Source organism: Triturus cristatus, chromosome 6, assembly GCF_964204655.1.
Source record: "Triturus cristatus chromosome 6, aTriCri1.1, whole genome shotgun sequence".
NCBI lineage: Eukaryota > Metazoa > Chordata > Amphibia > Caudata > Salamandridae > Triturus > Triturus cristatus.
Genome location: NC_140589.1, coordinates 99,192,809 through 99,206,359, shown reverse-complemented (window position 1 = coordinate 99,206,359; position 13,551 = coordinate 99,192,809). Strand labels below are relative to the sequence as shown.

General features: G+C 43.3%; 11 non-coding genes across 11 annotated transcripts; all 11 read left to right on the top strand.

Moving 5' to 3' along the window:
* The first annotated feature begins 1,635 nt into the window (after positions 1-1,635).
* TRNAL-CAG (transfer RNA leucine (anticodon CAG)) lies at positions 1,636-1,718 on the top strand. The gene has a single exon. It is a non-coding gene; the product is annotated as a tRNA-Leu (tRNA).
* Positions 1,719-1,904: 186 nt separating this feature from the next.
* Positions 1,905-1,987, top strand: TRNAL-AAG (transfer RNA leucine (anticodon AAG)). Its single transcript has one exon. It is a non-coding gene; the product is annotated as a tRNA-Leu (tRNA).
* A 1,739-nt stretch (positions 1,988-3,726) lies between these two features.
* On the top strand, positions 3,727-3,809 carry TRNAL-CAG (transfer RNA leucine (anticodon CAG)). Its single transcript has one exon. It is a non-coding gene; the product is annotated as a tRNA-Leu (tRNA).
* A 186-nt stretch (positions 3,810-3,995) lies between these two features.
* On the top strand, positions 3,996-4,078 carry TRNAL-AAG (transfer RNA leucine (anticodon AAG)). Its single transcript has one exon. It is a non-coding gene; the product is annotated as a tRNA-Leu (tRNA).
* A 1,739-nt stretch (positions 4,079-5,817) lies between these two features.
* TRNAL-CAG (transfer RNA leucine (anticodon CAG)) lies at positions 5,818-5,900 on the top strand. The gene has a single exon. It is a non-coding gene; the product is annotated as a tRNA-Leu (tRNA).
* Positions 5,901-7,193: 1,293 nt separating this feature from the next.
* On the top strand, positions 7,194-7,276 carry TRNAL-UAG (transfer RNA leucine (anticodon UAG)). Its single transcript has one exon. It is a non-coding gene; the product is annotated as a tRNA-Leu (tRNA).
* Positions 7,277-7,908: 632 nt separating this feature from the next.
* On the top strand, positions 7,909-7,991 carry TRNAL-CAG (transfer RNA leucine (anticodon CAG)). Its single transcript has one exon. It is a non-coding gene; the product is annotated as a tRNA-Leu (tRNA).
* A 1,293-nt stretch (positions 7,992-9,284) lies between these two features.
* On the top strand, positions 9,285-9,367 carry TRNAL-UAG (transfer RNA leucine (anticodon UAG)). Its single transcript has one exon. It is a non-coding gene; the product is annotated as a tRNA-Leu (tRNA).
* A 632-nt stretch (positions 9,368-9,999) lies between these two features.
* On the top strand, positions 10,000-10,082 carry TRNAL-CAG (transfer RNA leucine (anticodon CAG)). Its single transcript has one exon. It is a non-coding gene; the product is annotated as a tRNA-Leu (tRNA).
* A 2,009-nt stretch (positions 10,083-12,091) lies between these two features.
* TRNAL-CAG (transfer RNA leucine (anticodon CAG)) lies at positions 12,092-12,174 on the top strand. Its single transcript has one exon. It is a non-coding gene; the product is annotated as a tRNA-Leu (tRNA).
* A 186-nt stretch (positions 12,175-12,360) lies between these two features.
* Positions 12,361-12,443, top strand: TRNAL-AAG (transfer RNA leucine (anticodon AAG)). The gene has a single exon. It is a non-coding gene; the product is annotated as a tRNA-Leu (tRNA).
* Positions 12,444-13,551: the final 1,108 nt, after the last annotated feature.

Here is a 13,551-nt window from a genome sequence, read left to right as displayed (position 1 = left end):
TGCATTTGCCCTATTCTATCTTTAACGTTAATGTAATATTCTTCTAGCACTCGTGGTGTTTTATATTTGTTTTGTGGGGTACTTTAAAAATCTTTTTTATGAAAGAAATGGGTTACATTAAGTCTTGTGATGTTTTAGGTTTCCAATAAGGAGGTTTTAAATTTTATGTCACGTCATTTTCAGATGCTTCATTCAAGAGATGTTTCCACTATAGAATGCAGAGCAAGGGCAAAAATACAAGTGATAGAGCGAGTGAGTGAGAAGGAGTGTTGTGGAAGGAGAGAATGAAACAAAGACAGAGTGAGTGAACGGCAGGGAGGCATAGAAGAGTAGTCTAGTAGTGAAGGAGACCTGCTTTTCCCTGCTCTTGACCTCCCACCCATCCCCAAACAACCACAAACATACCTTCTGTGCAAAGTTGGTATGCAGAATTTCATGCCTCAGCAAGTGAGGGTGAGTCCCAGGCCAGGGGCTAAAGAGCAAAAGAGTGCCTGTGCTCAGACTTTCCCTGCTAGGGATAGTTTATCTGGAACAAGGCCTACTCTCTTGTATCCAGCAAGGATCTAGAAATCCTGCATGAATCTGCAAGGCACATTGGCAGCATAAATTTGCATAAACTGCCCCACCTATTGCCTTCCTACTTCCTGTGCTGTAGTTGTTTGTGTAGAGAGAGAGGTCGCAGGCAAGGAAATGTTGTGAGTCGGATACAGGACCCTAAATAGCTGGTGAGAGGTATGTGGTGTTCTAAAAGCATGAAAACTGTATACCTGTGAAATAAAGTGCTTTCGTATGTGTTCTTCTGTGTTTATTGTCCTGTGCATAAAGTTGCACCTTGTGTTTGAAGGTTTAAATTATTTCAGGCTTGCATGGAGGTAGACGTTTCTGAGTAACTTTTATTCATTTCTTAAAAGCCTATACTGTCAGGATGGCCGAGAGGTCTAAGGCGCTGTGTGTAGGCCACAGTCTCCTTTGGAGGCGTGGGTTCGAATCCCACTTCTGACATGCCTTTTCGGAGATTTAATCTCCTTTATCAGGTTAACATCTGATGGAAGTTGCATCTGTTGGTCTTCACTTGGCACGTTATTCCGTTCTCCTCTTGTCAAGAGAGATGGGGTTTCTCATATATTTAGGTTCTATAACGTCTTGCTGACAAAGCGCAATCCTTACCAAATGAGCATAGGACCCATGTAAGAGGTCATCTGGAATAGTCATGCTCTTGTATGCACTGGCCAGACGGGCCCTGCAAATTTGGAAGAATGCCATGCATCTGGTAGACAACTGGACTCCAGCACACTTACAGCAATTTCCTTAGGGCTTTGATCAGGGGCTGCTTAAATTTGCATAATCCACCCTATGTTGTGACTTTGAGATCCCTTGTTGAAATTGCTTTAGCCAGCCAAGAGGTGGCTATTGTCTCAATTTCAAAGCAGCTTTGAGCCGTTCAAGTGGCTGGTGAATAGCACTTTCTCTTTGTTCGCCTCAAAGTTCTAAAGAGTTCTCCATAGGTCCTGCTCTGTACAGATTGTTCAAAGATCTGTTGGAAGTGCATATAATAGGATAAATAAATTGAGGGCATTCCTTTTCAGTACCTCACCTGCATGGCTGTCTGGCCTCTGGAAGATGCTGGGAAAGCAAGTCAGGATGGCCGAGTGGTCTAAGGCGCTGCGTTCAGGTCGCAGTCTCCTCTGGAGGCGTGGGTTCAAATCCCACTTCTGACAGTCCTGTGTTTACTCTAATTTTTTTCTTGAGAAATATGATCATTTCCCTCGCAGTGGCTTATAGGATTGTCTTCTTGGAAGAGTGCAGTGAGTTTTTTTCTTGCTCTAGCCACTATTGGCCTAAGCTCTGTGCATTTTTTGGTTCCTAATATCTTTCTCACCCTTTAGATGAAAAAGCAGCATGGGGTCAGGATGGCCGAGTGGTCTAAGGCGCTGCGTTAAGGCCGCAGTCTCTCCTGGAGGCGTGGGTTCGAATCCCACTTCTGACAAAACTTGTATTCCATTTTCTCTCTCAGTTCCTTGAGAATCTCAGCTAAAAATTGGCAATGTAAATAATATCTGAATAAGTACCAAACTTCAGTTTCAACTGCAAATGCATTTGCCCTATTCTATCTTTAACGTTAATGTAATATTCTTCTAGCACTCGTGGTGTTTTATATTTGTTTTGTGGGGTACTTTAAAAATCTTTTTTATGAAAGAAATGGGTTACATTAAGTCTTGTGATGTTTTAGGTTTCCAATAAGGAGGTTTTAAATTTTATGTCACGTCATTTTCAGATGCTTCATTCAAGAGATGTTTCCACTATAAAATGCAGAGCAAGGGCAAAAATACAAGTGATAGAGCGAGTGAGTGAGAAGGAGTGTTGTGGAAGGAGAGAATGAAACAAAGACAGAGTGAGTGAATGGCAGGGAGGCATAGAAGAGGAGTCTAGTAGTGAAGGAGACCTGCTTTTCCCTGCTCTTGACCTCCCACCCATCCCCAAACAACCACAAACATACCTTCTGTGCAAAGTTGGTATGCAGAATTTCACGCCTCAGCAAGTGAGGGTAAGTCCCAGGCCAGGGGCTAAAGAGCAAAAGAGTGCCTGTGCTCAGACTTTCCCTGCTAGGGATAGTTTATCTGGAACAAGGCCTACTCTCTTGTATCCAGCAAGGATCTAGAAATCCTGCATGAATCTGCAAGGCACATTGGCAGCATAAATTTGCATAAACTGCCCCACCTATTACCTTCCTACTTCCTGTGCTGTAGTTGTTTGTGTAGAGAGAGAGGTTGCAGGCAAGGAAATGTTGTGAGTCGGATACAGGACCCTAAATAGCTGGTGAGAGGTATGTGGTGTTCTAAAAGCATGAAAACTGTATACCTGTGAAATAAAGTGCTTTCGTATGTGTTCTTCTGTGTTTATTGTCCTGTGCATAAAGTTGCACCTTGTGTTTGAATGTTTAAATTATTTCAGGCTTGCATGGAGGTAGACGTTTCTGAGTAACTTTTATTCATTTCTTAAAAGCCTATACTGTCAGGATGGCCGAGAGGTCTAAGGTGCTGTGTTTAGGCCACAGTCTCCTTTGGAGGCGTGGGTTCGAATTCCACTTCTGACATTCCTTTTGGAGATTTAATCTCCTTTATCAGGTTAACATCTGATGGAAGTTGCATCTGTTGGTCTTCACCTGGCACGTTATTCCGTTCTCCTCTTGTCAAGAGAGATGGGGTTTCTCATATATTTAGGTTCTATAACGTCTTGCTGACAAAGCGCAATCCTTACCAAATGAGCATAGGACCCATGTAAGAGGTCATCTGGAAGAGTCATGCTCTTGTATGCCCTGGCCAGACGGGCCCTGCAAATTTGGAAGAATGGCATGCATCTGGTAGACAACTGGACTCCAGCACACTTACAGCAATTTCCTTAGGGCTTTGATCAGGGGCTGCTTAAATTTGCATACTCCACCCTATGTTGTGACTTTGAGATCCCTTGTTGAAATTGCTTTAGCCAGCCAAGAGGTGGCTATTGTCTCAATTTCAAAGCAGCTTTGAGCCGTTCAAGTGGCTGGTGAATAGCACTTTCTCTTTGTTCGCCTCAAAGTTCTAAAGAGTTCTCCATAGGTCCTGCTCTGTACAGATTGTTCAAAGATCTGTTGGAAGTGCATATAATAGGATAAATAAATTGAGGGCATTCCTTTTCAGTACCTCACCTGCATGGCTGTCTGGCCTCTGGAAGATGCTGGGAAAGCAAGTCAGGATGGCCGAGTGGTCTAAGGCGCTGCGTTCAGGTCGCAGTCTCCTCTGGAGGCGTGGGTTCAAATCCCACTTCTGACAGTCCTGTGTTTACTCTAATTATTTTCTTGAGAAATATGATCATTTCCCTCGCAGTGGCTTATAGGATTGTCTTCTTGGAAGAGTGCAGTGAGTTTTTTTCTTGCTCTAGCCACTATTGGCCTCAGCTCTGTGCATTTTTTGGTTCCTAATATCTTTCTCACCCTTTAGATGAAAAAGCAGCATGGGGTCAGGATGGCCGAGTGGTCTAAGGCGCTGCGTTAAGGCCACAGTCTCTCCTGGAGGCGTGGGTTCGAATCCCACTTCTGACAAAACTTGAATTCCATTTTCTCTCTCAGTTCCTTTAGAATCTCAGCTAAAAATTGGCAATGTAAATAATATCTGAATAAGTACCAAACTTCAGTTTCAACTGCAAATGCATTTGCCCTATTCTATCTTTAACGTTAATGTAATATTCTTCTAGCACTCGTGGTGTTTTATATTTGTTTTGTGGGGTACTTTAAAAATCTTTTTTATGAAAGAAATGGGTTACATTAAGTCTTGTGATGTTTTAGGTTTCCAATAAGGAGGTTTTAAATTTTATGTCACGTCATTTTCAGATGCATCATTCAAGAGATGTTTCCACTATAGAATGCAGAGCAAGGGCAAAAATACAAGTGATAGAGCGAGTGAGTGAGAAGGAGTGTTGTGGAAGGAGAGAATGAAACAAAGACAGAGTGAGTGAACGGCAGGGAGGCATAGAAGAGGAGTCTAGTAGTGAAGGAGACCTGCTTTTCCCTGCTCTTGACCTCCCACCCATCCCCAAACAACCACAAACATACCTTCTGTGCAAAGTTGGTATGCAGAATTTCACGCCTCAGCAAGTGAGGGTGAGTCCCAGGCCAGGGGCTAAAGAGCAAAAGAGTGCCTGTGCTCAGACTTTCCCTGCTAGGGATAGTTTATCTGGAACAAGGCCTACTCTCTTGTATCCAGCAAGGATCTAGAAATCCTGCATGAATCTGCAAGGCACATTGGCAGCATAAATTTGCATAAACTGCCCCACCTATTGCCTTCCTACTTCCTGTGCTGTAGTTGTTTGTGTAGAGAGAGAGGTTGCAGGCAAGGAAATGTTGTGAGTCGGATACAGGACCCTAAATAGCTGGTGAGAGGTATGTGGTGTTCTAAAAGCATGAAAACTGTATACCTGTGAAATAAAGTGCTTTCGTATGTGTTCGTCTGTGTTTATTGTCCTGTGCATAAAGTTGCACCTTGTGTTTGAATGTTTAAATTATTTCAGGCTTGCATGGAGGTAGACATTTCTGAGTAACTTTTATTCATTTCTTAAAAGCCTATACTGTCAGGATGGCCGAGAGGTCTAAGGTGCTGTGTTTAGGCCACAGTCTCCTTTGGAGGCGTGGGTTCGAATTCCACTTCTGACATTCCTTTTGGAGATTTAATCTCCTTTATCAGGTTAACATCTGATGGAAGTTGCATCTGTTGGTCTTCACCTGGCACGTTATTCCGTTCTCCTCTTGTCAAGAGAGATGGGGTTTCTCATATATTTAGGTTCTATAACGTCTTGCTGACAAAGCGCAATCCTTACCAAATGAGCATAGGACCCATGTAAGAGGTCATCTGGAAGAGTCATGCTCTTGTATGCCCTGGCCAGACGGGCCCTGCAAATTTGGAAGAATGCCATTCATCTGGTAGACAACTGGACTCCAGCACACTTACAGCAATCTCCTCAGGGCTTTGATCAGGGGCTGCTTAAATTTGCATACTCCACCCTATGTTGTGACTTTGAGATCCCTTGTTGAAATTGCTTTAGCCAGCCAAGAGGTGGCTATTGTCTCAATTTCAAAGCAGCTTTGAGCCGTTCAAGTGGCTGGTGAATAGCACTTTCTCTTTGTTTGCCTCAAAGTTCTAAAGAGTTCTCCATAGGTCCTGCTCTGTACAGATTGTTCAAAGATCTGTTGGAAGTGCATATAATAGGATAAATAAATTGAGGGCATTCCTTTTCAGTACCTCACCTGCATGGCTGTCTGGCCTCTGGAAGATGCTGGGAAAGCAAGTCAGGATGGCCGAGTGGTCTAAGGCGCTGCGTTCAGGTCGCAGTCTCCTCTGGAGGCGTGGGTTCAAATCCCACTTCTGACAGTCCTGTGTTTACTCTAATTTTTTTCTTGAGAAATATGATCATTTCCCTCGCAGTGGCTTATAGGATTGTCTTCTTGGAAGAGTGCAGTGAGTTTTTTTCTTGCTCTAGCCACTATTGGCCTAAGCTCTGTGCATTTTTTGGTTCCTAATATCTTTCTCACCCTTTAGATGAAAATGCAGCATGGGGAAAGGATGGCCGAGTGGTCTAAGGCGCTGCGTTAAGGCCGCAGTCTCTCCTGGAGGCGTGGGTTTGAATCCCACTTCTGACAAAACTTGAATTCCATTTTCTCTCTCAGTTCCTTTAGAATCTCAGCTAAAAATTGGCAATGTAAATAATATCTGAATAAGTACCAAACTTCAGTTTCAACTGCAAATGCATTTGCCCTATTCTATCTTTAACGTTAATGTAATATTCTTCTAGCACTCGTGGTGTTTTATATTTGTTTTGTGGGGTACTTTAAAAATCTTTTTTATGAAAGAAATGGGTTACATTAAGTCTTGTGATGTTTTAGGTTTCCATTAAAGAGGTTTTAAATTTTATGTCACGTCATTTTCAGATGCTTCATTCAAGAGATGTTTCCACTATAGAATGCAGAGCAAGGGCAAAAATACAAGTGATAGAGCGAGTGAGTGAGAAGGAGTGTTGTGGAAGGAGAGAATGAAACAAAGACAGAGTGAGTGAACGGCAGGGAGGCATAGAAGAGGAGTCTAGTAGTGAAGGAGACCTGCTTTTCCCTGCTCTTGACCTCCCACCCATCCCCAAACAACCACAAACATACCTTCTGTGCAAAGTTGGTATGCAGAATTTCACGCCTCAGCAAGTGAGGGTGAGTCCCAGGCCAGGGGCTAAAGAGCAAAAGAGTGCCTGTGCTCAGACTTTCCCTGCTAGGGATAGTTTATCTGGAACAAGGCCTACTCTCTTGTATCCAGCAAGGTTCTAGAAATCCTGCATGAATCTGCAAGGCACATTGGCAGCATAAATTTGCATAAACTGCCCCACCTATTGCCTTCCTACTTCCTGTGCTGTAGTTGTTTGTGTAGAGAGAGAGGTCGCAGGCAAGGAAATGTTGTGAGTCGGATACAGGACCCTAAATAGCTGGTGAGAGGTATGTGGTGTTCTAAAAGCATGAAAACTGTATACCTGTGAAATAAAGTGCTTTCGTATGTGTTCTTCTGTGTTTATTGTCCTGTGCATAAAGTTGCACCTTGTGTTTGAAGGTTTAAATTATTTCAGGCTTGCATGGAGGTAGACGTTTCTGAGTAACTTTTATTCATTTCTTAAAAGCCTATACTGTCAGGATGGCCGAGAGGTCTAAGGCGCTGTGTTTAGGCCACAGTCTCCTTTGGAGGCGTGGGTTCGAATCCCACTTCTGACATGCCTTTTGGAGATTTAATCTCCTTTATCAGGTTAACATCTGATGGAAGTTGCATCTGTTGGTCTTCACTTGGCACGTTATTCCGTTCTCCTCTTGTCAAGAGAGATGGGGTTTCTCATATATTTAGGTTCTATAACGTCTTGCTGACAAAGCGCAATCCTTACCAAATGAGCAGAGGACCCATGTAAGAGGTCATCTGGAAGAGTCATGCTCTTGTATGCCCTGGCCAGACGGGCCCTGCAAATTTGGAAGAATGCCATGCATCTGGTAGACAACTGGACTCCAGCACACTTACAGCAATTTCCTTAGGGCTTTGATCAGGGGCTGCTTAAATTTGCATACTCCACCCTATGTTGTGACTTTGAGATCCCTTGTTGAAATTGCTTTAGCCAGCCAAGAGGTGGCTATTGTCTCAATTTCAAAGCAGCTTTGAGCCGTTCAAGTGGCTGGTGAATAGCACTTTCTCTTTGTTCGCCTCAAAGTTCTAAAGAGTTCTCCATAGGTCCTGCTCTGTACAGATTGTTCAAAGATCTGTTGGAAGTGCATATGCTAGGATAAATAAATTGAGGGCATTCCTTTTCAGTACCTCACCTGCATGGCTGTCTGGCCTCTGGAAGATGCTGGGAAAGCAAGTCAGGATGGCCGAGTGGTCTAAGGCGCTGCGTTCAGGTCGCAGTCTCCTCTGGAGGCGTGGGTTCAAATCCCACTTCTGACAGTCCTTTGTTTACTCTAATTATTTTCTTGAGAAATATGATCATTTCCCTCGCAGTGGCTTATAGGATTGTCTTCTTGGAAGAGTGCAGTGAGTTTTTTTCTTGCTCTAGCCACTATTGGCCTAAGCTCTGTGCATTTTTTGGTTCCTAATATCTTTCTCACCCTTTAGATGAAAAAGCAGCATGGGGTCAGGATAGCCGAGTGGTCTAAGGCGCTGCGTTAAGGCCGCAGTCTCTCCTGGAGGCGTTGGTTCAAATCCCACTTCTGACAAAACTTTAATTCCATTTTCTCTCTCAGTTCCTTTAGAATCTCAGCTAAAAATTGGCAATGTAAATAATATCTGAATAAGTACCAAACTTCAGTTTCAACTGCAAATGCATTTGCCCTATTCTATCTTTAACGTTAATGTTATATTCTTCTAGCACTCGTGGTGTTTTATATTTCTTTTGTGGGGTACTTTAAAAATCTTTTTTATGAAAGAAATGGGTTACATTAAGTCTTGTGATGTTTTAGGTTTCCAATAAGGAGGTTTTAAATTTTATGTCACGTCATTTTCAGATGCTTCATTCAAGAGATGTTTCCACTATAGAATGCAGAGCAAGGGCAAAAATACAAGTGATAGAGCGAGTGAGTGAGAAGGAGTGTTGTGGAAGGAGAGAATGAAACAAAGACAGAGTGAGTGAATGGCAGGGAGGCATAGAAGAGGAGTCTAGAAGTGAAGGAGACCTGCTTTTCCCTGCTCTTGACCTCCCACCCATTCCCAAACAACCACAAACATACCTTTTGTGCAAAGTTGGTATGCAGAATTTCACGCCTCAGCAAGTGAGGGTGAGTCCCAGGCCAGGGGCTAAAGAGCAAAAGAGTGCCTGTGCTCAGACTTTCCCTGCTAGGGATAGTTTATCTGGAACAAGGCCTACTCTCTTGTATCCAGCAAGGATCTAGAAATCCTGCATGAATCTGCAAGGCACATTGGCAGCATAAATTTGCATAAACTGCCCCACCTATTGCCTTCCTACTTCCTGTGCTGTAGTTGTTTGTGTAGAGAGAGAGGTCGCAGGCAAGGAAATGTTGTGAGTCGGATACAGGACCCTAATTAGCTGGTGAGAGGTATGTGGTGTTCTAAAAGCATGAAAACTGTATACCTGTGAAATAAAGTGCTTTCGTATGTGTTCTTCTGTGTTTATTGTCCTGTGCATAAAGTTGCACCTTGTGTTTGAAGGTTTAAATTATTTCAGGCTTGCATTGAGGTAGACGTTTCTGAGTAACTTTTATTCATTTCTTAAAAGCATATACTGTCAGGATGGCCGAGAGGTCTAAGGCGCTGTGTTTAGGCCACAGTCTCCTTTGGAGGCGTGGGTTCGAATCCCACTTCTGACATGCCTTTTGGAGATTTAATCTCCTTTATCAGGTTAACATCTGATGGAAGTTGCATCTGTTGGTCTTCACTTGGCACGTTATTCCGTTCTCCTCTTGTCAAGAGAGATGGGGTTTCTCATATATTTAGGTTCTATAACGTCTTGCTGACAAAGCGCAATCCTTACCAAATGAGCATAGGACCCATGTAAGAGGTCATCTGGAAGAGTCATGCTCTTGTATGCCCTGGCCAGACGGGCCCAGCAAATTTGGAAGAATGCCATTCATCTGGTAGACAACTGGACTCCAGCACACTTACAGCAATTTCCTCAGGGCTTTGATCAGGGGCTGCTTAAATTTGCATACTCCACCCTATGTTGTGACTTTGAGATCCCTTGTTGAAATTGCTTTAGCCAGCCAAGAGGTGGCTATTGTCTCAATTTCAAAGCAGCTTTGAGCCGTTCAAGTGGCTGGTGAATAGCACTTTCTCTTTGTTCGCCTCAAAGTTCTAAAGAGTTCTCCATAGGTCCTGCTCTGTACAGATTGTTCAAAGATCTGTTGGAAGTACATATAATAGGATAAATAAATTGAGGGCATTCCTTTTCAGTACCTCACCTGCATTGCTGTCTGGCCTCTGGAAGATGCTGGGAAAGCAAGTCAGGATGGCCGAGTGGTCTAAGGCGCTGCGTTCAGGTCGCAGTCTCCTCTGGAGGCGTGGGTTCAAATCCCACTTCTGACAGTCCACTGTTTACTCTAATTTTTTTCTTGAGAAATATGATCATTTCCCTCGCAGTGGCTTATAGGATTGTCTTCTTGGAAGAGTGCAGTGAGTTTTTTTCTTGCTCTAGCCACTATTGGCCTAAGCTCTGTGCATTTTTTGGTTCCTAATATCTTTCTCACCCTTTAGATGAAAATGCAGCATGGGGTCAGGATGGCCGAGTGGTCTAATGTGCTGCATTAAGGCCGCAGTCTCTCCTGGAGGCGTGGGTTCGAATCCCACTTCTGACAAAACTTGAATTCCATTTTCTCTCTCAGTTCCTTTAGAATCTCAGCTAAAAATTGGCAATGTAAATAATATCTGAATAAGTACCAAACTTCAGTTTCAACTGCAAATGCATTTGCCCTATTCTATCTTTAACGTTAATGTAATATTCTTCTAGCACTCGTGGTGTTTTATATTTGTTTTGTGGGGTACTTTAAAAATCTTTTTTATGAAAGAAATGGGTTACATTAAGTCTTGTGATGTTTTAGGTTTCCAATAAGGAGGTTTTAAATTTTATGTCACGTCATTTTCAGATGCTTCATTCAAGAGATGTTTCCACTATAGAATGCAGAGCAAGGGCAAAAATACAAGTGATAGAGCGAGTGAGTGAGAAGGAGTGTTGTGGAAGGAGAGAATGAAACAAAGACAGAGTGAGTGAACGGCAGGGAGGCATAGAAGAGTAGTCTAGTAGTGAAGGAGACCTGCTTTTCCCTGCTCTTGACCTCCCACCCATCCCCAAACAACCACAAACATACCTTCTGTGCAAAGTTGGTATGCAGAATTTCATGCCTCAGCAAGTGAGGGTGAGTCCCAGGCCAGGGGCTAAAGAGCAAAAGAGTGCCTGTGCTCAGACTTTCCCTGCTAGGGATAGTTTATCTGGAACAAGGCCTACTCTCTTGTATCCAGCAAGGATCTAGAAATCCTGCATGAATCTGCAAGGCACATTGGCAGCATAAATTTGCATAAACTGCCCCACCTATTGCCTTCCTACTTCCTGTGCTGTAGTTGTTTGTGTAGAGAGAGAGGTCGCAGGCAAGGAAATGTTGTGAGTCGGATACAGGACCCTAAATAGCTGGTGAGAGGTATGTGGTGTTCTAAAAGCATGAAAACTGTATACCTGTGAAATAAAGTGCTTTCGTATGTGTTCTTCTGTGTTTATTGTCCTGTGCATAAAGTTGCACCTTGTGTTTGAAGGTTTAAATTATTTCAGGCTTGCATGGAGGTAGACGTTTCTGAGTAACTTTTATTCATTTCTTAAAAGCCTATACTGTCAGGATGGCCGAGAGGTCTAAGGCGCTGTGTGTAGGCCACAGTCTCCTTTGGAGGCGTGGGTTCGAATCCCACTTCTGACATGCCTTTTCGGAGATTTAATCTCCTTTATCAGGATAACATCTGATGGAAGTTGCATCTGTTGGTCTTCACTTGGCACGTTATTCCGTTCTCCTCTTGTCAAGAGAGATGGGGTTTCTCATATATTTAGGTTCTATAACGTCTTGCTGACAAAGCGCAATCCTTACCAAATGAGCATAGGACCCATGTAAGAGGTCATCTGGAATAGTCATGCTCTTGTATGCACTGGCCAGACGGGCCCTGCAAATTTGGAAGAATGCCATGCATCTGGTAGACAACTGGACTCCAGCACACTTACAGCAATTTCCTTAGGGCTTTGATCAGGGGCTGCTTAAATTTGCATAATCCACCCTATGTTGTGACTTTGAGATCCCTTGTTGAAATTGCTTTAGCCAGCCAAGAGGTGGCTATTGTCTCAATTTCAAAGCAGCTTTGAGCCGTTCAAGTGGCTGGTGAATAGCACTTTCTCTTTGTTCGCCTCAAAGTTCTAAAGAGTTCTCCATAGGTCCTGCTCTGTACAGATTGTTCAAAGATCTGTTGGAAGTGCATATAATAGGATAAATAAATTGAGGGCATTCCTTTTCAGTACCTCACCTGCATGGCTGTCTGGCCTCTGGAAGATGCTGGGAAAGCAAGTCAGGATGGCCGAGTGGTCTAAGGCGCTGCGTTCAGGTCGCAGTCTCCTCTGGAGGCGTGGGTTCAAATCCCACTTCTGACAGTCCTGTGTTTACTCTAATTTTTTTCTTGAGAAATATGATCATTTCCCTCGCAGTGGCTTATAGGATTGTCTTCTTGGAAGAGTGCAGTGAGTTTTTTTCTTGCTCTAGCCACTATTGGCCTAAGCTCTGTGCATTTTTTGGTTCCTAATATCTTTCTCACCCTTTAGATGAAAAAGCAGCATGGGGTCAGGATGGCCGAGTGGTCTAAGGCGCTGCGTTAAGGCCGCAGTCTCTCCTGGAGGCGTGGGTTCGAATCCCACTTCTGACAAAACTTGTATTCCATTTTCTCTCTCAGTTCCTTGAGAATCTCAGCTAAAAATTGGCAATGTAAATAATATCTGAATAAGTACCAAACTTCAGTTTCAACTGCAAATGCATTTGCCCTATTCTATCTTTAACGTTAATGTAATATTCTTCTAGCACTCGTGGTGTTTTATATTTGTTTTGTGGGGTACTTTAAAAATCTTTTTTATGAAAGAAATGGGTTACATTAAGTCTTGTGATGTTTTAGGTTTCCAATAAGGAGGTTTTAAATTTTATGTCACGTCATTTTCAGATGCTTCATTCAAGAGATGTTTCCACTATAAAATGCAGAGCAAGGGCAAAAATACAAGTGATAGAGCGAGTGAGTGAGAAGGAGTGTTGTGGAAGGAGAGAATGAAACAAAGACAGAGTGAGTGAATGGCAGGGAGGCATAGAAGAGGAGTCTAGTAGTGAAGGAGACCTGCTTTTCCCTGCTCTTGACCTCCCACCCATCCCCAAACAACCACAAACATACCTTCTGTGCAAAGTTGGTATGCAGAATTTCACGCCTCAGCAAGTGAGGGTAAGTCCCAGGCCAGGGGCTAAAGAGCAAAAGAGTGCCTGTGCTCAGACTTTCCCTGCTAGGGATAGTTTATCTGGAACAAGGCCTACTCTCTTGTATCCAGCAAGGATCTAGAAATCCTGCATGAATCTGCAAGGCACATTGGCAGCATAAATTTGCATAAACTGCCCCACCTATTACCTTCCTACTTCCTGTGCTGTAGTTGTTTGTGTAGAGAGAGAGGTTGCAGGCAAGGAAATGTTGTGAGTCGGATACAGGACCCTAAATAGCTGGTGAGAGGTATGTGGTGTTCTAAAAGCATGAAAACTGTATACCTGTGAAATAAAGTGCTTTCGTATGTGTTCTTCTGTGTTTATTGTCCTGTGCATAAAGTTGCACCTTGTGTTTGAATGTTTAAATTATTTCAGGCTTGCATGGAGGTAGACGTTTCTGAGTAACTTTTATTCATTTCTTAAAAGCCTATACTGTCAGGATGGCCGAGAGGTCTAAGGTGCTGTGTTTAGGCCACAGTCTCCTTTGGAGGCGTGGGTTCGAATTCCACTTCTGACAT